Below are 27,965 nucleotides of genomic sequence, written 5' to 3' on the forward strand. Positions count from 1 at the left end.
TTTTTAGAAAACAGCTTTTAATAATTTATAATACAGCTCTAACTTTAAAAAAAGCAGAACACGAACAATAAATAAAAGAATTACAGGTTGTGCTTGACCGAGTGCCTGAGATCCCATTTTGCTCCAATCTTCAAGCTGCTGCATTTCAGCGACATCACTGGATCTCAGCAGTAAACAATCTGCAAATATTGCTGCCTTCAGACAGGTCACTTGGTGCATTTTAAAGCAGGCTCCTTGTTTACTGCTCTGATTACCTGCAATGTGCATTTCTGCTCCTCACAGTGTCAGGACCTGATACACAGTTTGCAACTATTATGCAAAGGAAATAATTCACAAAGGCAAACAATTAGAAGTGTAAAATGAGAGAGTGGCTGGTGATGGGAGAGCAGGGCAGAGGTTTGGTGTCTGTGTGTATATAAAGGGTTGGAGGGAGGAGGAATGGGGAGTAAGGAAAAGCAACTGTATAAATGAGCATTTTTACCAGACAGTGTCATAGTCTTGGCGACATGTAAAGATGTTTAAATACCTTTGCCATTTTCCCCTGGTGATTGCTGCACTGGGTGCATTCTGTGGGCCTATAGAGATATGTTTTTCAAAAATCAGGATGGAGTGAATGCCGTTCCTTGTTCTGGCTGCAAAATGTCAAACTGCAGTGGAAAGAAATACAGCATTGCAGTGGTGGTGCACTGAGGCCCCCGGTAGGAAAGCAGGAGCTATTAAGTGGAAAATTCCTGCAGAGGACGTGTTTCCATTTCTAATGCGAAGAAAGAGGGTGTTGTTTGAGGCTGGCAGGTCTGTGGAAAATACAGAAAACACAGGGAAGATGAGAAAATGACCTCATTGAACTCTGAGAACTTAAGCAAACAAACAGCTTCGGCCAACATAGCACATTCTTCTGCCTGAACAACAAATTGACCTATAAGTTATATAATCCCCCACAAGTCCCCGTGCCTCGTGTAAATGTGGGGAGGGAGAAGGGGGCTGTTCACTGCAGGGGCAGGGAGGACAAGCACTAAAACCTGCTGCAGTAGGAAAGACTCTTGGGGTGAGCTGCCTGTCCTCCCCACAGCACCACCTTCCACCCCAAATGGAGTCCTCACAAGAGGTTCAGGTTTAATTGCGCTCTGAATACCAGCAGAATGATGGCACTAGTTGTTTGTTATAGTATGAACTATTTCAGTACAGCATAAATTTTCCATTTCAAAGGATCCTGAATGCCTTCAGGGAAAGGGACTAGGTTTTGTGAGCAGAGGGTGGCCTCTGTAAAAGTTGGTGGGGGGTTCATCTTAGGGATGGTAAAAACAGCATTCTTGGAACCTGAGGGGGGACTCTGGAAGCTTGTTTAGGGGCTGTGTTTTCCCCTATAGAGGCCCCCTGTAGTGCTGACTTGGACTGCCTGAGTTACCATTTTATATCAACTGAACAAATCCTAGTGTAAAAATGCAGGGGCTAACCAAAGGCCATGGTTCAGCTGGGGTTGTTGTTGTTCTGTTGTTGGTAGAAAAGGCAGATGTGTGCCAGCGTCCCCTACATCTGAATGTGCCGAAAGGTTTGATTCATTGTACGAATGCTGGCCTCCATGTTTTTCCAATAACTAATTAATTGAACATAATAGAAAGTTATTAATAGGTAGAACAGCAGATAAACCATAATTCAGAGTTAGTATTAGTATTTTTTTACAAATCAGAAAGAACTTTTCTGTTAGTTAATAGTACATTTGCTGTGGAAACTTGTTCTCAGATACCATGTAATTCCAACATACACTTGTAGTGGATAGGCTCTTTTTTCCTTGTTTACATTATTAAAATCCTGTTGTCTCCCACTTGCAGTTGATTTTGAGCACAACCAGAACCTGTTTACCATCCAGCATTTTTCATGGACGCAGCCTCTCACAGCCAAAGTTAGCTTTGAGCAGTCCTTGCAGGTTTAAAGTCTACATGGTGCTTTAAGGACAAGCATAAACAGATAAACGGTTTGATCTTGCATCTTTAAAGCATAATGCATAGGAATGTAGGAATGTATAAGGTTCAAATATTAGCAAGAAAGAAGAAGCAGTTGACACAAGATTCACAAACTCCAGGTGCACATTCAAATTTCATATAAGCTTCTTTTTAAGTCTAATGGTTTGATCCATTCTGTCATTAGGCACCACTAGCCATGAATGCACTGAGGAAGAGTGCAGAAACCCCAGCAGCTATCAGGAGCTGACTAGACTCAGTGCTCACGTTCCCTCACCAAAATGTTTTAGGGCAAGATAAAGTGAATTACAAGATAAGTGCAGAAGTTGAGTTTGCATCCCAAACTCAATCCAAAAATGCAACTCTTGCCTCTTGAAGGCTTTGAAAAATGCAAATAACCATTGAAATCTCCCTGCATGTGGATAAAAGAAGGTAAAAAAATGACAGAATTACATACTACCAAAAAATCTGTGCATACAAGAATTTCAGCATTCTTTTGTAGATATTATAAGTTGTTTGAAGAGAGACCTAGAAAGCTGGCTGAAGATGGGGGCATGTAGCTATATCAAATTAAATTCTCACACAGCTGTTGCATATTGATTTTCAAGGCTCCAGTTGCCACTTATTTCAGGTATGGAGGAGATAGTGTTGTGGTAATATGAAAAGGAAACAATTCTGATCTGTGCAGCTCTGATCTGGAAACCAATTTGCCCAGAATGCAGCACTGTTTCAGTTTAACCCTAAATGCCTGCACTTCTGCAGCACAAAGGTCAAAAGACATTCAGGAACTCCACAGTGTTGTGTTATTCCCTTTCTGGAAATGTTTAACCAGGACAAACTATAGTGCAGCATTTCTGCATGGTGCCATGGATTCTGTTTCTCTTTTCCTTGTGCTGTGTAACTAAGGGGCACTGTAAGGGGTGCATAACTTACAGACTAGAACAGCTTTCTCCTCCACACTCTGACAGGAAATAAAAAATAAAAAAAAAATCAAGAGAAAAACAAACTTTGTGAATGACAAAAAGAAGCACTGCCAAAACAAAAGTTTCCTGCACCTAATAAAAGGAAAAAGTCAGATTTTTGCTCATCCTCACCTTGTGGTTGCAGATGGCAAAGGAAGAGAGGTAAGGAGTGCCCCATCATTAGGGCTCTGGAGTTCAGCACCCATTGCAGGATTAACTCTTCTGAGGCGTGCAGGGCTTTGGTTATATTGTTTTTTATAGGGTTTTTAATAGGTTCTTTGTCTTTTACATAGTGGATACAGCTCATATCGTAGCTTCTGTTTTTCATTCAGTTTACAAGACCTGAGAATACCTAAAGAGACTTCTAAGAGACTATTTTAAATAAAAACATAGGGGTACCTGGGTGATGAAGTACAAACCTGAGCCAACAAGATTGTAGGCAAACCACATTCAGCTTCTGCCAATGCACTACAGTGCTGCCCTACATAAAACTTTCAGAACTGTCCAGAAAGGCTTGGTCAAACTAATTTGTGCAGGATTTTCAGAAAGCACAAAAACAGATTGTAAAATAAACAAAAAAAATAATGATTGAGTTGTCCTTCTTTGCATCACAATACCAAAAGTCACGGAGTCAAAGACACAGAAATCACTTATCAAGTTTTGGATTTTATTTCTTTGTTCTTTTATTTTAAATGATAGGGCTTCATCACAGCTGGCAAATGTGTGGTGTCAGCATTCCCAAGCTTTAGCACTGTCCGCTCGTTCTGATCCTAGTGGAAATAGGACACTTGGTCTCTGAGCACTGATGGAAGCATTGACTCCCCAGGATTCTATCACTGTGTTTCGTTTCCTAATTTTATAAATCTTTATACACCTTGTAAGAAGTTTTGAAATCAACTAGAACAAGACCTGACTGTGACTTCCTCAGTGTTTTGCAGTTCAGGTGACTTCCAGTGTGGACAACTGGAGGAGGGCTCCAGGACATGGCATAGCCTAATCCCACTGTTTTATCTGGATGCAGAAAGAAAGGTCTCTTGCCTTATAGATCAATGGTTTCATACTGAGAAAAGAATATCAACAAAAAAAGGAAACATCACAACAGGATGTGTACACATGATTTTTGTGGATAAAAAGTGTGTAATCTGCCCAAACACTGACCAGCTGGAGACCTTCCTATGTCTCAGGATGTCTCCACCTGAAGATGTGGGCCCTGCTTAGGAGGCAATAAGAATTATAAGGTATTCAGAAAATGTGTCTTGGGGAAAGCACTGGGCTTTTGCACTTGAGAGGCAGCTGCAAGGAGAAGGTAATCTGCATTTTCCACATCTACTGCAACTAGACTTGGTTCAAAGAACATTAAGACAGAATTATCTTGGACCATATTAAAAACCTTATGTTGAGTGATAGGAGGGGGTACAAGCACTAAAGTGAAAACATTCCTCTAGATGCAAATCCTCCCACATACCAGAAAAAATACATCAGACAAAGTGTGGTCAGTTTGTACTTGGAAAAATGTTTGACTTAACAAGGGATGGAGTGCTGCTCAACTAGTTTTGATTCAACTGAGTGCTGCCAGCCACCCAGGAAAAAACCATGGTGGTAGAATAGGCCAAACATTTGGGAGTGATGGCCCAGTGGAAGGCTTTGGAAGGGTTGTTCCCAGCTTCTTGAAAAATCTATGGCACAGTTGACCTCTACAGATACATTTAGGTATTTTTGTTTCAGCAATTATCTGTCAATAAAGAGTGCTTGATTAGACTTTCTGCAGACTGATTTGCTGCATTGCAAGAGCCCAACCTTTACATGGAAACAAGGCTAAAATTTGCTTCCTCTGTTGAAATGGTCTTTTTCAACAAAGGTTCCTACAACTTTACACCAGTGAAGCAACTTAAATGGCATGTGGGACAAAACAATATTAATACTAAAGATCTGAGTGAAGATTCAATCAGTGTCATGATCTCTCTTACCAAGGTCTTAAAAAGATCTCCTTGGAGATCATTATTTTCTATAATATGCATTACTGAAAGGAATCCACAGGCTTCAGGGAGAAGCAAAAAGGGAGGCTTTTAATATACTCCCTTTTCTGCTTTTGGTTGTGATTCTCCTAAGTGATGAACATGATGCTAAAGTCACTCTGTCCAGCATGGTGGGAAAGTTACCCAGTGTCACTACAAGTATTTAGTCTGATCAGCCCCATAAGCACTCCCCCACCACCACACAGAAACTAATTGTGAGGATTAGGGCACACCAAGACACTCAAGCTCCAATCCTGTAGGTTTGGGGAGAAACAACACATTTAAACATTCCAGCTACAGTTCCCTTGGCAACGTACATAACAACAACTCAGTAACACTATGGGTTTCTGTTTTCTTAACCCTTCAGGACATTGACTGAATGAATACTTCCTGGAGGAAACTGTTCAGTCAACCAGATATACTCAAACACACTTCAATCCAGCAGGCCTTTTCTCTTTAAAGAAACAACAGCTGTTGAATTCCGTGTCAAACTGATCTCCTCCCCTAGCATTAAAGGGTTTAATTCAAACACACACATATACCATTAGCAAATCCTCCATGGAAGTCTGTATGAAAAAAAGACAGTAAAAACCAATCCCCAAATGTCAATGTTTCATATCATTATGAAGTTACCGTGGATCAGAGGACACAGAAAACAATATTTTATAAAGCACATAAGTACTCTTAAGAAACAAAACAAAATTAGCATTTGTGTAGATTATAAATATTGTTTATAACACAATATTGTTCCTGACAGTAATAGGAATAATAATGTCTGCAACAACTTCATAATGATTTCTCTGGGAATTTAAAATACTTTGTAAATATTAACTAATATTATCAAATAAGAAGATTTACACCATCTTTGTGAAATACTTGAGATATGCCCCTGAATTTGTTCCCCAGCCCAATGAACTGGAGCTTTTGTGATGTTAAACACATCTGTTCCTTAGCAGTGACCATTCCTGTTGTGCAAAGATTTGGAAGAGGAACCACCAGCGGAATACTTGCACAAGGCCCCCAGAACTCACCTGCCCTCACAGAGATCTGCTGTAGGCTTTGGGCTGTCATTAGTATACAGAATTAATGAACATGCTTGCAAGGCCTCAGTTAATAGCTGCAACTCTTACAGTACTCTGCAGATTTATTTAAGAGACTTGTCTGTGCACTATTGTTTTCCTCAGAAGTTTACATTTATAAAAGCATGAAAACCTTTACCCTGGAGACCTTTGCCCCAGACTGAGAGCAACAAATGATGCATACCAATTGTCTGAACTTACCTTTCTTTCTCAGTACACAAGAGTGACCTGACCTAGCTTTTTAGGAGAGCAAGAAAAATCATCAGTAACTATATTAAAATTAAAAATTAAAATTATAGCTATTCCTTAACTAGTAGTACACCCTTACTTACACAAAGAGATAGAAACTACAAAAGTAAATCAGGGATCAAGCATATGTTAGTACAGCCCAAATCAATCACAGTTCATAACCCAGCTTTTTCACCCTTTATGTGAGCTTTAATTTTTGTTATTTCCAAAAGGAGCCAGTGTAATGTTCCCTTAGATCTGTCTGTGATGATGAGGCAGCTTGTCATATCTGTAACTTCAAGCAGACAGAAGAAAGAGTTAAGTACACCTGCAAAACAAAGGCTCTTTAGCCTTAAACATCTAAGGTTCCATTGTTCCAGCACTGCTTTCCATGGAGAGTGCTTACCTTCTCTGCAGCAGCTCCCGTGTAAATCTCTGGGAAGCAGACCTCCCTCCTCACCACACCCCCACCCCAGCCTTAGCTCACAACCCTTTGTTAAAAATTATGCAGCATCCTCACTAACAAACACGTGGTTGCCAGGGCATCCTTGTTCCCCAGCCAACTACCATAGTAAGGCTTTACTGGCAGCCATCCAGCTGTGCCTCATTTAGGAACCTCTGCAGCAGTAAGGGATGTGTTTTTCCCGTTTACAGGAGAAATAAGTCAGTTTGTTGATTGTCTCACAAAGACCTTAATCGTTTGGGGAAGCAGTAATTCTTCACAGCAGACTGTGAGACAGAACATTTCTCCATATTCTCTACAAACCAGAATTTAAATCTTACTGCAGAGAGCAGGGATTTTGCACAAGCCCAGCTAGAGTAGATCCCAGACAGGCTGGCATGGCAGTGTCAGCAGCACAGCCCAGGGCAGAGCCTTGCACAGCTGGGCTGGTAGCTCTTAGCACAGGTTGTGAGTGTGGTGGTGATGTTTTGCCTGGTAAAGGGGGAGTATTAGCAGCTAGAAACCCCATTTCACTAAAGATTTTACAGCATCACAGCCACATCCATCCCAGTTAATCTTGCTTTCAATGTCAAGTTTTCTCAGGCCAGCTGCATTAAAGAGCAAAGGATGGCGCTGGATAGCTATGGAAGGGCCTTGCTTGCCATTTCATTTAGTGCAGGTGACACCCAAAGATGCAGCAGTGCTATGGCTGGTTCCAGGCTGGACTTCTGCCTGCTGAACAGCCTGAATGGGCATTGGTCACAGAAGCTGATGGCAGGGGACATGGTGCCAGCAGCATGGGCATGGGCTGCTGCCATGGTGTGAGCTCCTGTCCTGAGAGCAATGCCCAGGGTGAATGAAAAGCCAGAGGGACAGCTGCACCAAGGGGATTGACAGAGTTTTGTTGCTCATGCCATTATTCTTCTGTCCTTAATGCCTCCAAGCCACTGCTCTTTCATTTCTCATTCCTAGAACAATGAATGAGCTGCATTTGTGTCCTTAGACTGTCTCATGGTACCTTTGCAGCAGCATTCATGCAATAAGTGCTGGATGAAGAGAGGGGAGCATCCAGATGGAGATGAGATGTTTTGGATTACATATTCCTGCTATCCCTAAAGGAGAACAAAGTTCCATACACTAAGCAAAGGAAAGTTCAGACCAAAAAAACCCAACAGGAGGTGGATGCCATCATCACTGCAGCTGTCACTCATAACTGGTGCTTACATACCAGACCTTTTATCCCAGAATTAATTAAACCTAAACTACATGAACTCCGGAATAGGCAAGTTGAAAGGGCAATGAAAGTTTTTGTTTTCAAGCTCTGTATTTTGAAAAGGCAAAAAACAGATCCCTGTGCTTAAGACCATGAGAGCTTCACAAATTCAACTTTTGGTGGTCTCTTTACAACACTGGGCAATTTGTTTTAATAGTAACTATACCATTATGCTAATTTGGGCAGCAGTTTACAGTCAAATCCTGGCACCCATTTTATCCATACTCCTTACAGGTCAGCTTACATTCTGGCTTTAGCCTGGAAGAAGCCAACAGGGAAAGTCAAGACAAATAAAACACTGGTTTATATGTAAGGTTTCTCCCTGCAGGATGGATAAACCTCACTGAAATCACTGTTCTGAGACTGCAGGCACAGCTATTGAGGACAGCCCAGATACAAGCCAGGTCCCTTTTCCAAAGCATAGAGCGGATTAAAAGGTTTGATTGCAGTTCTAGTTAGCAAAACTTTAACATAGTTTGTCACAGAGGAACTAAGAATGATATGCAATAATAGTATAAGAGCAGAAAATTTTGCACTCTAAGGTTGCCTTAGCTATTGCTTCTGTGTGCTGTGTAATAGAAGTGGCTGATGCCAAGGACATGTACCCAACTCATTAATGGCCTAAGTTTGCACATTGTCAATGCTCTACATCTTATCTATCTATAAAATATATACATATATAAAAACACATAAGGAATTACATATGTGTAGTGCTCCTGGTTGATAGTGACTGAACTATTTATGCTCTAGTATTGTTGGGGGAAAGGACATTGTGTTTGCAATTCATTATGTCCCCAAAGAAGTAGTAAACACTGTATCCATGCTATGAAGTAAATATGCAAAAGGTCAGAAAAGCAATGTAATTGCAAAAGAGATGGCAGATGAATCACAGACCTGCATCAAGCATTAACCTGGTACCACCCAAGAAGGTCTGGGCATCAGCATTCAGCCCTCAGGACTGCACCTATAGTTCTAGCATTTCAGACCTTTTAAGAAGGCAAGAATTTATCTTTTGTTCACTGTGTGAAAGGGGAGTGTGTAGCTCCTCACACAGTCCCACAGGATATACAGAATGCAGTGACTGTTCTATACAACCTTTCACTGGAAAAATGTGCAGGCAGCAAAAGTATTTGCGATACTAATTAAAGATTAGAAAATACTCATTTAGGAAAATGTCCCTTGGCAGGGTATTTCAAAATAAACTAAACATATTCCACTCCAAATTGACGGAAAGGGCTGTATTCCTCAATTTAGTTAGAGAAAAAGGATTAAAAATGCACCCCAGTTGGGATGAAATGGGTTATAAAAATGAGACATAAAGCGCCACTCTACATCAGTGCTGACAAGAGCCCAACCTAAAGAATCATCCTTTAGTCCAAAGACAGAAAAATAGCATTCCTAGATGGAATAAAGGTTCATTTAACATAATAATCTAATTTAAAAATTAGCATTCATCTTCCTAAAATACAGCATTGAGAAAAAGTCACTCTTTTTGTCACAATTAGAAAAGAAATTAAAATTTAATAACTAATATTATGGCTCAGTGGAATGCAACACATAGTTGCAGCACAGATTTTGCCACAAGACAGACTTTTAAAATTGAGTCAATATTTTGAGACCATATTGCACCCAAGCCTAAAACTTGGAACATTTTGACTAATTTCATTTTTCATGGGTCTTATCAGAGTATCAAAAAACATCAAAGGTAAGTTAATATCTGGAAATTCCTGTGTAACATACAGTTTTGCTGATGAAAAGCCATGCACACAACATGAACTGGTATTAATAAATGTACAAAAGAATGTATTATCCCTTGCAGTATATATGTATAAATGTTGGCTATACCTCTGGGTTTTTTGGAAGTAGTGTTGTCATGGTTACCATTCAGCTGTCTTTATGTTTTAATATGCCTTGTTTTGTAAGGTTGAGGTTCAATTCAAGTTCATGTGAAGCAAATCAACTGAAGATTTCAGACGTGGTCTCTACTTAATGTGCCTCGTTTTCTGAGAGGCCAACCTGCAATACTTTTGGCATGACTTTAAGAGATGTCAAGCACCCTCAGAGGCAGCAGAAGCCAATGCTCTGTATGAAGTGACTGAGTCATGAATAATCTGCTAAACTGCACAATCTGTGACAGTCTTCTTTTACAAGGCTATAAACCTGCTTCAGGTAGTATAAGGAATGCTTCTGTGCTCCTACAGGCCAAACCTACCACTGTTAGACACTAAATGAACAGCATGTCATTCTCTCAGCAGCCTTTATTTATTTGTCTGAAGCTACAGGAATGCTTGACTGCAATGTAATGAATGTAATATAAAACATAAGCTCAATTCCTATGTGTAACATCAATATTCCAATACCTTTGGTCCACTGAAACAGAAAACTCCATGTCCCCTTTCTCTTTGCAAATTTCTTCATGTTCAACTGTTGGGGGTGAGTGGGTGTAATATTCAATTTGCTTTTGGTAGTTTATTAAAAAACTGGGGTTTCAGCTCCAGCTGAAAGCGAGACTCAGCAATAAAGTAAAAAAATTTAAAAAAAAAATTAAACCCCTCCACCCCCAAAAAACCCCCCAAATAAACAGACAAACAACCCCCCCCCCCCCACCAAAACACCTCCTGTCCAGGGTAACTGAGCATTAATTAGCTCTGTGTGGGGTTTTGTTGTCTTCTGCACATAATCCCAAAGAGGCAAACTGACAGGTAAATGTCTTTTTTGCTTTTCTATGGAAACAGAAGAACCTACTCTTCAAAGTAGCCTTTTTACTGTATTAGTCTTAAGAAAAAGGCCATCTTTTCACAGCCTCCAGCAAGCCACCTGGATCTGCTGAAGACTCCAGAAATGGCTCTTACCTTGCTTTCCCTCTTCTCAATTTACCTTTAGCTGAGCAACCTGGCAAGGACATGTTGATCATTTCTGTGGTGTAGTGCACAAAGGAGGAGCCTGCTCACAGGTAGCTTTGTGGCAACACTCCAATACAGCTGACTTGCCTATGAACATATTACACCCAATTTAAAACTAATTTAAATATTGTCCACTTTTCTTGTTGGGGTATACAATTGGGAAAGAAGGGGTAGGGAAGAAAGAAAGTTCTAGAGCAGTGCCTCTGTGTTCTAGGTTCATCTCATACATAGTCTTTCAGCTTTTAGTATTTTCAGATTTTGATTCCTGTTCTCTCAAGAGTGGCCACAGGCAAGCTAGCTGCACACATCACATTCCCAGTGGTGTGTACAGGTCTTCCTCTGTCTTGAGCACTCATATTCTCCTAGGACTACTCAAAGACTGGTTTCTTTTGCTCTTGATTGCTTAGCTGTTGTTGTCTTCAGTTTGTTTTGTTTCCTTGGGGACATCCCCCTGCAGTGGGGTGCAGGAGCTTCTCTTTTCAAATTGTCTCTACACATCCACACATCTCACGAGTGCATAGGATGCAGTTGTTAAAAAAACCCTACCCTTTCCAAGAGCTCCAGAAGATTTCTGAGGCACCAATTCAGTCAAAAAATGGGGAGTGGTGGAGTCACCATCTCTGGATGTGTTTAAAAACAGACAAGATGTGGCACTCAGTGCCATGGTCTAGCTGAGGTGTTAGGGCTGGGTTGGACTCAGTAATCATGAAGGTCTCTTCCAACCTAGTGATTCTGTGTGTTCTGTAAAAGAAAGTTCAGTGTAGGCCACAAAATTCAGCATAAGCCACAAAGAGATTTGTGTCTGCATTTGTGTTGTATGAATCTGTGCATGGTCCCCACACAGCTGTGTGTACACAGACATTTGGGTGTGTAGAGTTGCATGTGATGGCAATGTCACAGAGAGTCATAATGAATGTTATCATGGGCTGTGGAAAACACACTCCTCCCCCCCTCACTTGTGTTTATTCCATTTATTCTTTTTTCATTCTTCTAGGTTTCAGGGACCTCTTCAGACAAATAACTAGTCGATATGTCATTGTATATGTGTATTCTTTTTTTGATTAGATTTTTTATTAGAAATAATCAAATTCTATTCTTTTATCAGACATCTCAACCTTATTTCATTATTTGATTTCACAGTGTGAAATCTTTCTGTCTTTTTACCTGTTCTGATACTAAATGGGCCAGTAAATGATAAGATTTATCTCCTAAACCCTAAAGTTAAGTATAATCAGAGAGGTGAAGAGGAGTTGTAAGTAAAATGGATTGAAGGAGGCCTCCTTGGCCCCTGTTTTCAATTCCAGCTTATGTTTAGATGAGTAGAAAGTGCTTGCTGCTAACCTCAGTGCAGAGCTTCCAGTTCATTGCACACTGCTATACACTTGATGATGACGTTGTCTGTGATCTGGGGGAGGAGGAAGGGAGCTCTGAGGAGCACCTATTTATTGAGCTGTGGGCTCTGGGGCCTGGAGCTGTGCAAAATAGCATTTGAAATGCCACTTTCTAGGTCACAGCAAGAGATGGTAGTGATAACATCTCTAAGCAGGCTGGCTTTGAAGAGCAAGTGTCACCTGCTTTGCACTGTGCTAAACACTGAAGTGATCAAGGGCTGGCACTGCAGGGTCAGCCTTCTCCTCCAGTGAGTAAGTTCAGATCTTGATGTGTGAGACTGTTTTTATCACAAGCTCCAGATTTTTAACAGGCTATTAGCAAAGCACCAGCAGGGGGACTGAAAAATGAAAACTACTTTTTGATTTGTTCATTAAAATCAAATAATTATTTATAGTTTGATCGAATTCTCTGCTTAAAAAAAAAAAAAAAAGTCCTCATTCTGCCTGCTTGATGTTAAATGGTAAAACAGCACAGAAGTGAAAATAACCTGGAGCCCTTTATCATCTTCATTACCTTCACTGGTGAAGTGAGAGAGAGAGTGAGAGTGAGTAAGTGAGTGAATGGAAAGGTGTGAAATTCCAGCAGAGAGGAACATACTGCTTTAAGAGGAAGTGCTGACATGCAAGCTACAATTAGACAAAAAATGACTGCTGACATTTAAAAATCATTACAGAGAGGAAATTGTGAGTGTAATTATGTCATCATTGACACTGTTCAAGTGTGCTGATGCATTTTTGCTGATCAAAATCAAGTGTTTATATTTGTAAATAGAATGCACTTAGCAACTCTATCAATGGAAATGTTCTAGCCAAGAATTACAGAAAATGAAGCCAAGTTACTTTCACAAAACTTATTTTTTCCTCTTTATTGATTTTCAGTATTTTGATCTGAGAATCATTTCTTGGTATTAGAATAGCTTCTTATTATTTAGTATCTTGGATGACTGATTAAGGCTTCTTTGTAGGGTTGTTTTGGTTTGGTGTGGTTTTTTGCATGGAACAATAGAAATGGCCATTCTAGAGCAAGCAAAAGGTCCATTTTGGAAATATGTGTCCTGTGACAGTGGCCATCACTGGAGGTCTACAGGAGAATATAAGAGAATAAATATATAATTTAAGTTAGTTATATCAGTCTCACAGCTTCCTAAATCTGCTGCCCAGGCACTTCAGAGACTCAAAAAAATCAGAATAATATAGTGTCTCTGACTTGCTTGAGAAATAGTCTGATACTGGAGCCAGTGCAAAGGGAGATATGATGTCAGCAGGTGGAAAAATATGTAAATTTACTCTATTTACTTGGAGAGGAGGACTTTGTTGACTGTGCAAGTACTGGATTCTTTGCATTGCATTATTTAACACAGTTCTGCCTTGAGCTCTGACACAAGTCCTTTACCTATGGCATATGTCATTCAATCTGTGTGACCAATTCATGATAGATACAAAGGCTCAATTCAGAATGGGCAAAATACACAAAGGAGTATGTTCCTGGTTGATTCTAAAACTGGATTTTTTTTTTATCTTGGAGATTTTGAAGATTATGTATAAATACACTTTATAAATGTGCAAGCAGAACTACTTACAAAGGCTCTTGATGGAAGTAAGAAAAGGTCTCGGCTTCTAAATTGAAATGTCCCCCCAAAAAATGTCTAAAAATGCTAGTCTTCCTGCAGATGGCATTTTGTTTACAGTATTCTGGAACATATTTATGGTGGAAATTAAGGAAAAGACTAAAAGTGTGAACAAGATAAAGGATGCTTAATAATGAGGTCCTCTACAGTATCAACACAGTTATTTTTGAAGGCTGTGGCAGAAACAAAAATATGAATATTGAATGTCAACTATTTAGGTTCAAATTAACTATTCTTCAGCCTGCATCTACTGAGCTCCAAAACTCCCTTCAGTATCTCTTTGCTACTTTTATAAGAATTGGTTTGTCTGTGCCCTTTCTTTCTGTTTTTTGGGGGTTTTATTCAGTCCTCACTTTATTGACTTTTCCCTTTGGGAAAAGGGTTTTTTGCAATCCACCTATTAATTTTCTGGGTGTCCTCCTGCAGACAGCTTTTCTTCTTTTGACATTGGGTCCATCACTTTCCATCAGTGTCCCTGTTGTCTGGATGTCAAAACATATATCCAGTCAAATTGTGTTAGCAGAATAATGTCAAGCAACTCTATAGTCACTACATCAGCGAAAGAGCTGCTCTCATGATGTCGTTTTATGATTGGATGAATATTTAATTCATTTTTAGAGTTATAAGGATTTCCCTGTCAAAACACAGAGTTCTTTTTGCCATTGAAATGGTAGTTAGGAACAATCCACACTGGGTGTCTTGGGAGAGGCCAGTCCCACAGGAGTTTCAGATGATTGCTTATTGCAGCAGGGAATACTGAAGAACTCATCACAGAGGGGGCCACAGAAATATGTAATAGGGCTTCATTAGAGCATAAAAATATGACAGAAAGTATGATGTTTTCTTCCTATGATTTCTACTATAACATTTATTTGTAGGCTACTTTCATCTTTAATTCTTTTTTCACTAATTCAGGCCTTTCTAGATTTATTTTTTCTTTGGAATCAGTGTTTTCCATATGTTGTCTTAGTGAAAAGCTATTTAATTACAGATTTTAACAAGCTAAAAAAAATACATTTTCCCCATTTTCTGCTTCTTTTTGAAAGATAGAAATAAAAAAACCCCACATCTTTCTCTGCACATTAAACTGGTGCCACACACCTTATCTCTTTAAAAACATCTTTCCAGAACTCTGAAACTCAGCTGCATCTAATAATAATTGTTTTTAATCTACCTCTAACTGTATTTTAAAAACATCACTTTGTCTGAAATTTTGATAAACAAAAGGCTGACAGAGCATTGTTGAGTATCAGGACTGTCAAGTAGTTAATCCCCTCTCCTAACAAAGGGGGGCAAATACAGAGCAGTACCAGGGAACCATGCTGAGTCCACCCAAATGTGAGGAATTCAGCACCAGTTCAAGATCTGACCCCAAAAGCAGTAGTGGAAGGGTCTGCAAAAGACCCTCTGGATTCTCAGCAGTAAATCAAATTTGCATGTTGCCTTTGCTTTTAACTTAATGATGGTGGGTTTTTGTAGGAAATATTATTTATTATTCTTAATTTTAAGTTTTTGTTAAGACCAGGGTGGGTATTCTATAACATCCATATAAAATGTATCCACCTGCACTTCTGGAGACCTAAGGTCTAACCTGATTGTTCCTTGCCATTACCTCTTTGAATACCTAGAATCTTTCAGTCTCTGATGTTAGTCCCTATGAAAGCTTCTGGCCTCTGTAACACAGCACTCTGGGTTCCCTTTGCATCACCTGACAAACACAAGTGGTGTTGGGCTCAGTCTTGATGGGTGCTTTGCATGAGGAAGAGGAAAAAAAATCCCAATTCCCAAATGAGACACTGCATCAGCACAGATATTAGTAAAAATGTGGTAAGCAATAAAAAAATGCAAGTCCTTGGAGATTGGAGGGTGTCTCCTTATATTGTCTGCCTTGCACAATATTCTGTATAGTTCATGCTTTCATTGAAAATGATTTGTCAGCGTCTTATTTGCCAAGACATTGTCAATATAACATAATGCAAGTCATGAGCTGATGTCTGACAGTCCAGTCCTGTAAGCTGTGTCCTTTTATGCATTAATTACTCTTTCAACAACAAAAAAAACCCATCTATTTTTCCAGTGGTTCCTCAGACCGCTCACACAGTGAGGTGTGACTTGCAGAAGTTCCATGACAATGAGTAAATGTCAACCTTGAAAGACATCTGCAATGTTGTTTTCTGGCATTCACTATTAGCAACAAACCCAGTGTAAAATAGTAATAGTGTTCAGAATAGTGATTCCACTGAAGGACTTTGGGCACAGCAGTAGGAGAGACTATGGAGCAGTTACAATAATCACTGCCATCTCTTATCTGTTTTGATTACATGGAATGATCTATCCTGTCACCTTTCAGACAGGGACTACATTTTAAGCCCTTTCATCTCCCTTGTGGATTAGTATCTATCAAAGCTGTCTTTTTTCATCACGACATCAAGGTAGGAGATCTACCATTACACTTAAATAAGACTGGAAAATCATTAAAACAATGGAGATCTATTGCTTCATGCTATTGCTACATGTCCAGTAATAGTAACACAAATGGCCATTGCCTGATTTAAGTAAAACATACTCTAATAAGAATTACTGTTTGATCCATTCCATTTGAAAGATTTAAGCTGAGCCTCCAACTAAGTCACACTGTCATAAATGAGACTACAGCAATCAGTCCCCACAACTGTTCAATCTTACAAATCATTAATATAACATGCTCTTTCTACTATACAATGACTTAAATGAATATATGACCAAGGTGTAGATAAGCACACAGCAGCAAGTACAACAGCCACTGTGAGTAAAAGAAGAACAATTTAAAATTTAATAATATGGTTTATCAGCTAATGATTTGCAGTTTTTAAAAATGTCATTCTTTCCCTCTACGTTAAAGTAGAACCAAAAAGAAGTTCTGGAAATCTGAAAATATGGAAGCAGAATAACAATCAAGCAAAGAATGGTAAGAAATAAAAAAAATATTATCCAAATTTTATTGTTGTAACTTTTGGTTCTGAAAATACCACTAATAAACACACTTAAATTTTATCAATTAAACTTCAATTGTTATACATGTGAAATGAATTATGCAACCTGTAAATCTTAATTACATTGTTAATTGCAATAACATTATGATCACTTTCTGATGCCTCAAATCAGTCAAATATATTTCTCAATTTTAGAGTTGATCAGACCTGATGGCATTTTGACTATAACAGACTGCTTGTACATTTTAACAGAATTTAAATAATTAATTAGAATATTTTGATTAAACACTAGTATCCATAAACCAGAAAAACACAGCAGTATTTGGATATAATATGATTTTAACATTTCATGCAGCAAATGCTCCTGGTTAAACAATTGATGCTAATTATGCAAACATGCATCATTCTTGCACTGGGGGTTTATGTCCACTACAACAGTGAAGCAGCTTCAGATTGAGACACAGATGCAGCTGGCAGAAGCAGCACTTGCAATGAAACAGGAGACTCAGGTGTTGACATGCCAGGGCATTTGTAAACCTGTTCACTGTGCTCAGATAATGTAAGTCAGTATTATTTAGAGACACTGAGACACTGCATCAATTTTATGCCAGATGAATGTTTGGCTTCTCTTAGCATCAGTTCAACCTCAAGTAATTATTTAATTATATCAAGTAATTAATTTAATTACAAATAGCCTCAGCTACTTACAATTAAATGTTGAAAGCAGTCATTGCTGTGTCTGATGAAAACAGCCCTGCAAGAGCAACTGCAAGAGCCATCAGTAGCCAGGGTAAGGCTTCAGCTAAAGTACCAGGGTCCAGTGTTGAGCACATGACTTCCAGAAAGTTGTTAAGTGACAGGACAGACTGCTGCTAGATGGAGCTCTGAGAAGAACCAAAAAATCTAGAAAACACAGCTGAAAAGGTAAGATTGACTAATTAGAGATAATTAGCATACAGAAGAGATACCTGCGATAACAGTCCGCATACACAGAAAAGGCTGGTATAAAAGTGAAGGAATTAGCTTGCCAGAAAAGAAGTGAAAACAGTATAATTGGCAGCAAGAAAGAATTGTACTGGACATTATTAGGAAAAGCTTTGTAATGCTAAAGACTAGTAAACAAGCACAGCTTGCTCTTTGCAAAGCTATGGAGGTGCTCTGTCAACAGGGTTTTAAGAACAGACTGGACTAATGCCAATCAGAAATGAAGCAGATGTGGCTGGGCCTAAGCTGGGACAGTCCTTAAATGACCTTTTATGTCCTCCTCAGCATCTTAAGCTTTCTAGGATGCAGAAAGTGCTTCACGGTGCTGTTAATCTAGAAATTATTGCAAGAACTGGCATTCTGTAATGCTCTGCTGCTCTGCACTGTGAGAGGAGATGGTTTTCTTGTTGGGACAATCCACAGCTCCCTAAGGAGTCTGCTGAACTGTGGCACTTCCCTGGGCAGTGGCTGCTGCCATCAATCTCAGCATCCAGCTCTAGATTATATTATTAAACAGGGCTCTAGTACAAACCTTCCAAACACCTCTGCCCTAGGCAGACCTTACCATGAAGTGCAAAGCCACCATTTACAAATACAAAATGTTATTTTTTTATCAGCTTTAGTGACATCCAACAAAGTTTAGATAGTTGTCCAACTGACTGAGGCATGAAAAAGCCGGACTGTCCTCTCCTGACAGAAAGATAGCTCATAAGTGACTCCACACAAAGGTGTGCAGTCTTAGACAGAGGAAAAGCTGGTGTAGGTGGGTGACCTTCTCCAGAGCCTGTTTCCTGCTGTAAAAGGGTGGGATACAGGAGATCTTTTGTAGCCCTGGTTCTGGTGGAAGTTTTCATTGTGCCCCTCAAGTTTGCTACTTCACAAGGCAAAGTTCAGGTTGTGCTTCTGTGGGATCCAGAAAGCCAATTCATGTGTTGTGCTTTGTGTCTATTTTAAGACCAGGCTCTTCCCTAGCTTGCCTTACAGCACTGAGCCAAATTCCCTTCAGAGATGCATTCAAATGTACCTCCTGGCCTAAAGGGTCTAGTAAGAAAAATAAATCAAAAATTACCAGAAAAAAAAAGGAAAGACAAATTAATAAGAAGGCTTCAAAATCAAAAATGTCTTTGGTTTTCTTTTTGGGGTTTTATTTCCATCTGCATTTGATTCAGTATTTCAGGAGACAGATGTAGGACAGAAAGTTTATAGGTGGTGTAAACAATTCCCTGGCACCTCTCTTTTTTCTTCTTTAAGAGAATGTCTAACTGCCTGCTGGAGTAGAACAACTCCAGAGCTGATCACAGGAAAGATCCACCAACCTGCTCCTGTTACTGGCTGGGTGATCCCATGTTTTATTTCACTGCAGCTGAACCTCTCTGTCTTTTTCAGATGCTTTTCAGCAGTCACTCTGTACATGAGTTTGTAGAAAAGCTTTTCAAATCATTGAAAAGTAGAATAAGTAGGAATATGCCATGAGTGTATTTGTAGGTAAAATTAAGAAATATTTGATTTCTGAAGGTTGGCTACAAGCCCTGCAGCTGAAGTTTTCTAAATATGCTTTAAAAATAAAAAATACTCACTAAATGCCTCTTGAAAGAGTAAATAGACAAAGCAACTTTGAGCTTCATTTTGTGCTTCACTTGCAAATAATTATCTGACCCAGCCTCACACCCCAGCCTCTAACTCTGCAACAGGTCACCCCAGCATAGTGTTACAGGCTGTAACCTTGCCCTGCCATTCATGCTTAATGTGGTCACGGCTTGATTTCTTATGGTTTGCTAGGACTCCTGGCCAAATTTCATCACTAACAGGGAAAAAAGTCAGGCTGACAAACTGAACATTTCCAGTGCAATTAGGGAAAGACAGAGTGGCTTTTCACTCCAAAAATATATATCCACACACATAGGCATGTGTATAGAGACAGACACACTTATATGTGTGTGTATAGTATCTTGCTAATATGCTTTTATGTTACATTTAAGAGTTACAGTGCTTTTCTGAGAGAAAAGCAGCCGTTCCCCTTGTCAGAGAGCTGCAGCTCTGCCAGTCATTTCGGTCTGAGAGCACCAAGTGAGCCATTTGAGACGTGTGACCGTTCAGCTGCACAGCATCCCATTCATCAAACGCTTCAGCAATGTAATATGTAAAACTGGAAAAAACAGAAGCTGCAGATGCAAGAAAAATCAATTAGCGGGAACACCCATGTAAGAAAAGAGGCCTGCACAGAATCACCACATTGCCATTTGGAATTTCCTAAACCTACCTCCTCCCTTCTTTCAGGTGATCTTGAAACACATTCTGTAATTAGGATGAGAGGATAGGAATCTTCTAATCCCCTAATTAGGCACTGATAATTTAATAGAACACTGCAGAATTTAATGTCACTAGGTAGCACTAAGCACAAAGTTGGCATTATATCCTTTTCTCCCCACCCCTGCCCCACCAAAAATTTCAGATATGGCAAGCCTCAACGTTAGGAAAGAGGCTGTTATAGTTTGCAAATAGTTTCCATCTGGAAGAAGGCGGACCCAACAGAATTCAAACAATGCACACTACAATCTCAGTTACAGTGGCATAAATTAGGATCAATTCCACTGAGGTCAGAACAGTTATATCTGGGAGACACGTGAGGACTGAGGCTAACTAACTGCAGCAGAGTTAGTTCTCATCTCCTCTCCCATAAGTCAGGCTGGCCCTGGTTGCCAGTTGGACCCTGTCCACATCGTGGGCCAAACCTGGCTTTAAATTTCAGGAGAATAAATGTGGAGATACTGATTTTACTGGAGCTATTCCCAATTACAGTAGTGCAAAGTTTGACCCAGAGACTATTTATAGGTTCAGGCACTGAGCAGTGGCCAGCAGTTGAGGTCCCATCATTCTCTGGCCTTGCTGGACTAGAACATTCAGAGTACAAAGGCATTTCTGTGTGATCAGGAGTACCACGTTTCAGACCTATGTTTGATCACAATTATTTCTCACATGGATGAAGGCAGCAATTCCCAAAATAAAGTGCACATGTGGAACGTACTTATCTACCTAGTTCCGCTCCTCCCCCAGGAATATTTTTTGACTTGTTAACTACTGGAACCTGATCCTCATGTAATACAGGAAATGTGTAAGGGTGATACCAACGACCTTAGCAAAGTGCAAGCTGTGAATAGCCCTGGTGAAGCTGAGCAGCCAGAAAAGACAAAAATGTTGGCATGCCAGCTGTTGACTGCTACTGCAGGTGAATGGCTTTTAGAAATATTTAAACCAGTTGGAGTAAAAACAGGCCAATCTTCACTAATGGCAAAAAGGTGAGAAAGAAGCTATTAAAGCATAAAAAGTGCAATGACCACATACAGAGATATGAACACCAAAGGGTCTTCCTTTGATGGCAGGAGCAGGCAGAGGCAGAAAGGCAGAGCTTAGCAAGAGGCTACAGAACCAGTGTGAGAGCTGTAAGGGTGATATGGACACTCCAGGAGGAGCATACTCTCCTGGCTGGAGAGGAGGAAGCAACACCAGCTCAGGGGGATGAGGTCTGTCCTGCCACCTCTTCTTCCAGAGGGGTAAATGTGGCCCTGCACAGCTGAGTGCCCCTTTGGGCAGTAATTATAAGGGGAGGAGAATGCTAGCTGTATATGAACAAGGCCCTATTAAGAATTCTCTCCCATTATTTAAGGTTGAACTGATGCAGAGTTTAATGAACCACTGCTGTCTGACAAATAATAAATACGCCACACAAATTAATTTCAGGGTTAGTGAGACTCTTCATGAATTTGAATGGAATTTAGCAAATAGTCCCAGATGAAACAATGAAGAAAAAAAATAAAAATGTCAAAGCACTTCATTTTAGTATTTTCAAAATGGAGTGGTTCATTTTAGAACTGCCAAAATACTTTCAAAAACTTTCAAAACAAGCTTTTAATCTATCCATTTTTAAATTGCTCTAAATTTTAAAAGGAAAGCCAAAAAGCTTTTAAGCACATGAAACAGCCTGAAACCAAAAATGAAGCCATTCTTTTGAAGCAAAACTAAATATTTTTGGTTGAAAAAAATTATGCTTTTCTTGATTACTTTTTACTTTCCCAGCTGTATTTTAAAACTCAATCTGACCAAAACTAAAATGAATTTCTGAAAAAATAAATAGTTGTTAGAGAGAACCATTAACAAATATCTGTAGACTCAGAGAGTGGTTTGTGCTGGAAGAGACCTTTAAGGGACATCTTTTCCAACCCCCCTTGCAATACACAGAGACCTCTCCAACAAACCAGGCTGCTCAGAGCACCATCCAACCTGACCTTGCATGTTTCCAGGGATGGGGCACCTCTCTGGGCAATCCATGCCACTGTTCTACTTTGTTACAAAAAACTTCTTTCTTATATCTAACCTAAATTCAAGCACTACCAAGCTTCTGTTCTAGGTAATCCACTACCCAATTAATGTCTCTGAGTTTAATGGAGCAGAGTCAGGCCATTACTTCCCAAAAAACTATTTGAGCTTATTGATCTGTTTTTAATTGGAAAATCTGAAAAGATTTGTTTTTATAACAGTAAAATAACAAAGGTTCCATCTGAAAACTCATAGTAAAAAACACTCACCATGCAAATGGTAGGATTAGGTACTTGAATATGTGACTGTCTGCTTAACCTGGAGCTTTTTTCCAGCCCAAGATCCTTGAGCATCCCCGCTACCCTGGCTTGCTTGCAGGCAGATCCTGGCCTTGCAGGAGTGGAGTGGGATATCAGCTCACACCCAAATTCTGTTCCATGGCAGTGCTGCTGTCACATGTGCTCCTGTCCCCACTCGAGCCCAGCCACACAAGACACTGAAAATGTGGCACTTGTGAGCCCTTAACAAAGAGCATGGAAATGAAGCACCAAACTCCCATCCTCCTGAGAGGATCAATACTTTCAGCCAGAAATATTTGGCTTGCAGGTGTTTGGCTGTCTGATGAATAGCTCTAATTTTCTACAGAAAGAAGATTTATTTATTTATTTTTTGTGGAAAAAATATGCTCACAAAATCCAACTTTTCCTTCAAGGAACATATGGAGATGGAAAATTCTTAACCTATAAGATGTAGCAACATGTGTGGTTTCCACACAACCCCCTCAATCTTTTCTGCATGTCCATTGACTTGCCTTGCTGTAGAAAACTGCACTAAAGGTGATTGGCTTTGAGCCTAAAATGATGCCTATTTTCTCAAGCTATATTAATGGATTTATCAATGATGTTTCCATGTGTGGACCTTGACTTTTCTCAAATACAACTTCTATTAGAGGTAGAACAACATGCTACTGTACTGTGTGTCATTGGATATTATGATCATGTTCCCACGCTGGCCAAAGGGAAGGAAAGGGTGTTTGCAAGGCCCTGTAGACACAAAGAACCTAGAACAGGTTCCCCAGGAAAGGAGAGTTAGGTTTTGTAGCTATCTCAGAGGTATGAAATGTTTTATTACCAACACACATATGCAGACATTCTAGACTTCATTTGCTTCCAAAATAAAAAGACATATTATTGCACTAGCAAAAGAAATTCATCTGTATTTGAGGTTTGTTATGATTTGAGCAAAAGGAAGGAAATCCAGGGTCAGAGATCACTCTCTCCCTACTGTCTATCACAACAGGTTACCATCCTTAATTTTACCCAGTTTTGTTATATTGAAGGCTTGATCCTTAACTTTGAAGTTTTTCCCTCTCTGGAATTAAGCCAGAACCACAAAATATTTGAAAACACAGGGCTTGATGGAATTGAATATAGTTTTTCTCTGTGAAAGTAAAACCAAACTGAAAGTGTTTGGCCTTTCAAAAGATGTCTTTAAAATTGTCTTTGACCTGTTTTCTTCATATTAATATTGGCTCTGGTTATTTGATAAAAACTGTAGGAAATCTTTTTTAAAATATTATTTTTAAAATACAAAAAAGAATACTTTGATTTTTTAATTTTTTTTTTCAAATATATCCTGAATTATTTTATAAGTGCTTTCCAGATTTGGCTTGACACTATTACACATTTCAGGATTATCTGAAATTCAATTCAATGGTACTTTACTTTGGCTCTCCTTTTTAGCCTTTTGATGTACCATTGTAAATTGATTTTTGTATTCTCTTCAGGAATATGTGATATAAAATCACAGGCTTCAAGATAAAAATCAAAAATACATATATATACACGTACAAATCTATATATTCTTATACATACATATATATATCTGTGCATACATATGGACACATATATGCAGCCCATAGAAATTACTGATAAAAATGCAATGTGTTCAACCAGCCAACTACAATAAACACACCATTCATTACTTTAAAGTTCTATTGACTTTTGTGATAACTTTTCCTGAATAATGAATGTACATTCTAGAATTTACATGTTCTTAAGTAAAACTTAAGGAGTTTAACAAAATATTTTAATAGAGCTATGCCTAAAATAAAGAGAATTCAGAGGGAGGTTTCAGTGGCTGATATGGAGGGAGGAAATTTTCATATCAATAAATATGGTGGCATCTGCCAGGTAAAATGTTGTAATAATCCTCTGGGTGCTACTTCCCTCCCACTAATGTGTTGGACAGTTTAGATTAACACCATATGCCTGTTCATAGAAAGAGCTGGAAACCAATGCAAATACAGAGAGTTCATTTTGCACTTGTTTTCCCTGCACTCTGCTATCTCCAGGATAGGGGTTGGTTTTGGGCATAGAATAATGGAAGAGGGGGGAAAACAACCCCAGGAACAGGTCAAAGCATAGAGGAAGAAAGCACTGGGAGAGGAAGAGAGAAGGGAAGGCAGGAAAATATTTACAGAGAATCTCTTGCAGCTGCATTCTGACAGATTGAGGTTTTCATTCTCTTCTGTATCCACTTCACGTCCTCTTCCCAATTTCTGACCTTGCGTTGCTTCAACCTCAGGTGGGAATTGTGCTCCTAAGGCTGAGCCAGACTGCCCACCCACACCTCACCCTGTCCACAGTGCTTCTCTAATGTGGGGTAGCAGCAGTCCATGGCAATGATTTATTATAAACTTGGTGTAATTGAAGTTCTCTTGTCCTTTGGGAAATATTTGTAGATAGAGATCGTTACGTAGCATCTGTAGTTTCCAAGTATCCATATGCAGGATAAATTAGTTGAAAAATTATTCCCTGACTCTGCATTTACACTGGAGTCTTCTTGGCAGAAAAGATTGTTTACTTATTTGTAGCAGTATAGCAAGACCTTTCCCCTATTGTTTGCAAGCTTTAGCCAGCAGATGAGAAATAAGAGCAACTTCAAATTAATACTTACACCAAGCTCAATTGTGACTGAATTAAATTACAGCTTCTGAAATGAATGTCAGAATTAGCTTGCACTGTGCATCCCTGGCACTGCATAAACATAACATTTATGGTGTCAGGCCTGGTCATTTTGACATACAGAGCTCTCCTCTAGTGTCACCAGACAAGTTACTGTCTGTAACACTTGGAGTCAGGTGGAACTCCAGAAAATTAGCTCCAAACAATTTCTGTGGATTAGCTTCTTTAGATAAAGGGCACTAGTGAATGCTCCATTCTGACAGAGACAAAAATGTTTCTGTGAAAAAATATAAAACCACATGAATTGTCTGTTTTCTGCATGGACAGCTGTATAAAGTCTCCTTGTATTGTTTTTTAAGAAGAGTTCTGGGCTGGTCTGTTATTTGTGAAAATAGTTCCATGGTTTTTTTCCCTCATAGCTTTTGTGTGTGAGAACCTAGGGCTAATACCATTGTGTTTTTCAATCTTTGGTGAAGAAGTATGTTCCTATCAGAGGAGAATTCTGGAGTCAACAGAACAAAAATAAGCAAAACATTTGTAGTCATCACATTGGTTCTGTTTTTTAAAAAAAAAATTGGGTCAGAAATATTGTGGTCAGATTTCTTGCAATCCATCTCTGGTAAAGTAATGAAAAAATACTCACTCAAAAGTGCCAGAATTAAAAATAAATGTTATTCATAAAAAATGGTTCAGTTAGCTGAATCCATGGTGTGACAGTGACAGCTATCATAGAAATCAGCCATGCTATATGTTGGGCTTTATTTTTTCCTTCAAGAGAATTCACAATGTGTTTTTAATTAGAAGGAATCCACTTTTCCAAAACTATGGCATGTTTCTTTGCAACCAGTCTGCCACTACCTGGTCCAGTAATGCCACCATGATTTAAAAATTAAGGGTGGGCATGTGACCCAGGGCTTCAAACCCCAAGACAGGAATATTTTCTACTCCAATTTCAGGTTTTCCTAGGGAAAAGGTATCCTCTCTAATTAAAGATAGTTGAGTAGAAGGTCTAAAATATGCCCAACTACTACAGCTACTGAAAGTTGCCAGGCTCAGAGCTGAACTGCATGGATTTTTATGCAAAAATTGTAATTTTTTCCTCTCAATACTGAAGAAGGGCACGGATTCAATATTTTCTCTTGATCTTTTTCTAGATATAAGGGATTTCCAAGGGTTTGGTTTCAGTTCCAAGTAGACAAAAAGAAGTGAGATGTGTTTTCTAACCAAACTGTGGAGTCACATTGTGAGATATGTGGTAAAGTTAAGCAACTGAGTCAATTTCTTGGCTGCAAGATTCCCATCTGAGGGCATCTTACCTTATTTTGATGTTTCTGAAGCCAGCAGAACTGTTTTCTAAGACAATGAATGGGGTAAGGCCTCTTCTCATGACAGATTCACAATGTGTAGAGGATTGTCTGACAACAGAAACAGCAGCTGAAAAAATTATTTACATTTAAACGATCAGTATTTCAAGAAACGCTGAGAGATTTGCATCATAATACATAAAGTAATACAATAGGTAAAAACAAATAAGGCTTGATTCTAAATTTTAATCTGTTTTACTCTTGCTTACAATTTGAACTTTTCTTGCTCCACAGCCACAAGTCCATGTTTTTACAAAAGGAAGCATTAGACTTTGGAAAGATGCTGGACTCTGGGCTGTTGGTTCCCAAGCAAATAAAATTTCAAAGTCAAATGAGGGTTTATATCTCTTTGTTTAGAAAGTGCAGAAATGATGTTTCTAATTTCTCATAAAGTGAGAGTTTATATCCTACAGCCCTACATAATGTCTGTGACTGCAGCACTGTTACGCTATGCCAGAGTTTGTCCCATGGATAATGTTACTTAATTATAGAAGTATAGACCTACACACGCACACACAAAGCAACAAAACTGTATCCAACAGATAACTTCAATAATGGAAGAATTAGATAATATAACTGAGATCTTTTACATAGGAGTAATCCCATTTGCGTCAGTGGAATAATTTGCTACGACAAGAGTTTAGCGGGTCGGGTCTGTATAACAACCATCTGTGCTCCTTAGGTTTTATCCTCAGATAACATTATTCTCCAGCAACAGAAAGAAAATGCCACATTGACAGGTAACCCAACCTATTTCCAAGCAGCATGCCAGGCCCCTGAGTGCTTGGGTGTGACATTTGACTGCAGTTGCTTGCACACTTTGATTTATTCTGTGCTCTCATCAGCGCCCTGCTCCCCCTGCACAAATTCCTGCAGACATTAGCATGGACACTGTCACCCTGCATGTCCACTTGTCACAGCTGAGCTCTGAGTTATTCAGCCAACACCCCAAGACTGACCCCAGCCGAGGTGGGGGCACTGCAGGGTGCCCTGTGCATGGCAAACACGGACTGAGACCCTCAGGGCTGTGGCAGCTACTACAGCAGGCACCACAAACCCCTAATGGTTACTGGGAAGATACTTCTGTATTAAGGCACCAAATGTTGAGCCTTCTGTAAATGTTTTAAAGTTATGCAAAATAACCTTCACCGCAGTATAATATTGCTGCTATTATTATACTTCAGAAATTAATCAATTTTACATATTTTCCCTAACAAATGTTCAAAGGAAGACTGGGACCAGACTGCAGAAATTGGCATTACCCACTACCATAAGTTAACAGTGTCTTTTTTAAGCAATATTCTGTCTGTAAAACAGCAGTTTCCATGTAAGAATTTTTAACTTAGTTCTGATAAAAGTATTGCAAAATCATGATATAATTAAGGGGTTTTGTAAGACACTATTTATCAAGCTTTTAGTTTTATTTTTTAATAGTTTAACTTGTAAATCAGGCATTTTCTTAAAACCAAAGAGAAAACCTGTCCTG

General features: G+C 39.2%; 1 long non-coding RNA gene across 1 annotated transcript; it reads right to left on the minus strand.

The window, feature by feature from the left end:
* On the minus strand, positions 1-26,545 carry LOC107208519. Its single transcript, XR_004498775.1, has 2 exons — positions 26,432-26,545; positions 1-794 (listed from the first exon to the last, which is right to left on the minus strand). It is a non-coding gene; the product is annotated as an uncharacterized LOC107208519 (long non-coding RNA).
* Positions 26,546-27,965: the final 1,420 nt, after the last annotated feature.

This window comes from Parus major, chromosome 9 (genome assembly GCF_001522545.3).
Source record: "Parus major isolate Abel chromosome 9, Parus_major1.1, whole genome shotgun sequence".
In the NCBI taxonomy this organism is placed as follows: Eukaryota; Metazoa; Chordata; class Aves; order Passeriformes; family Paridae; genus Parus; species Parus major.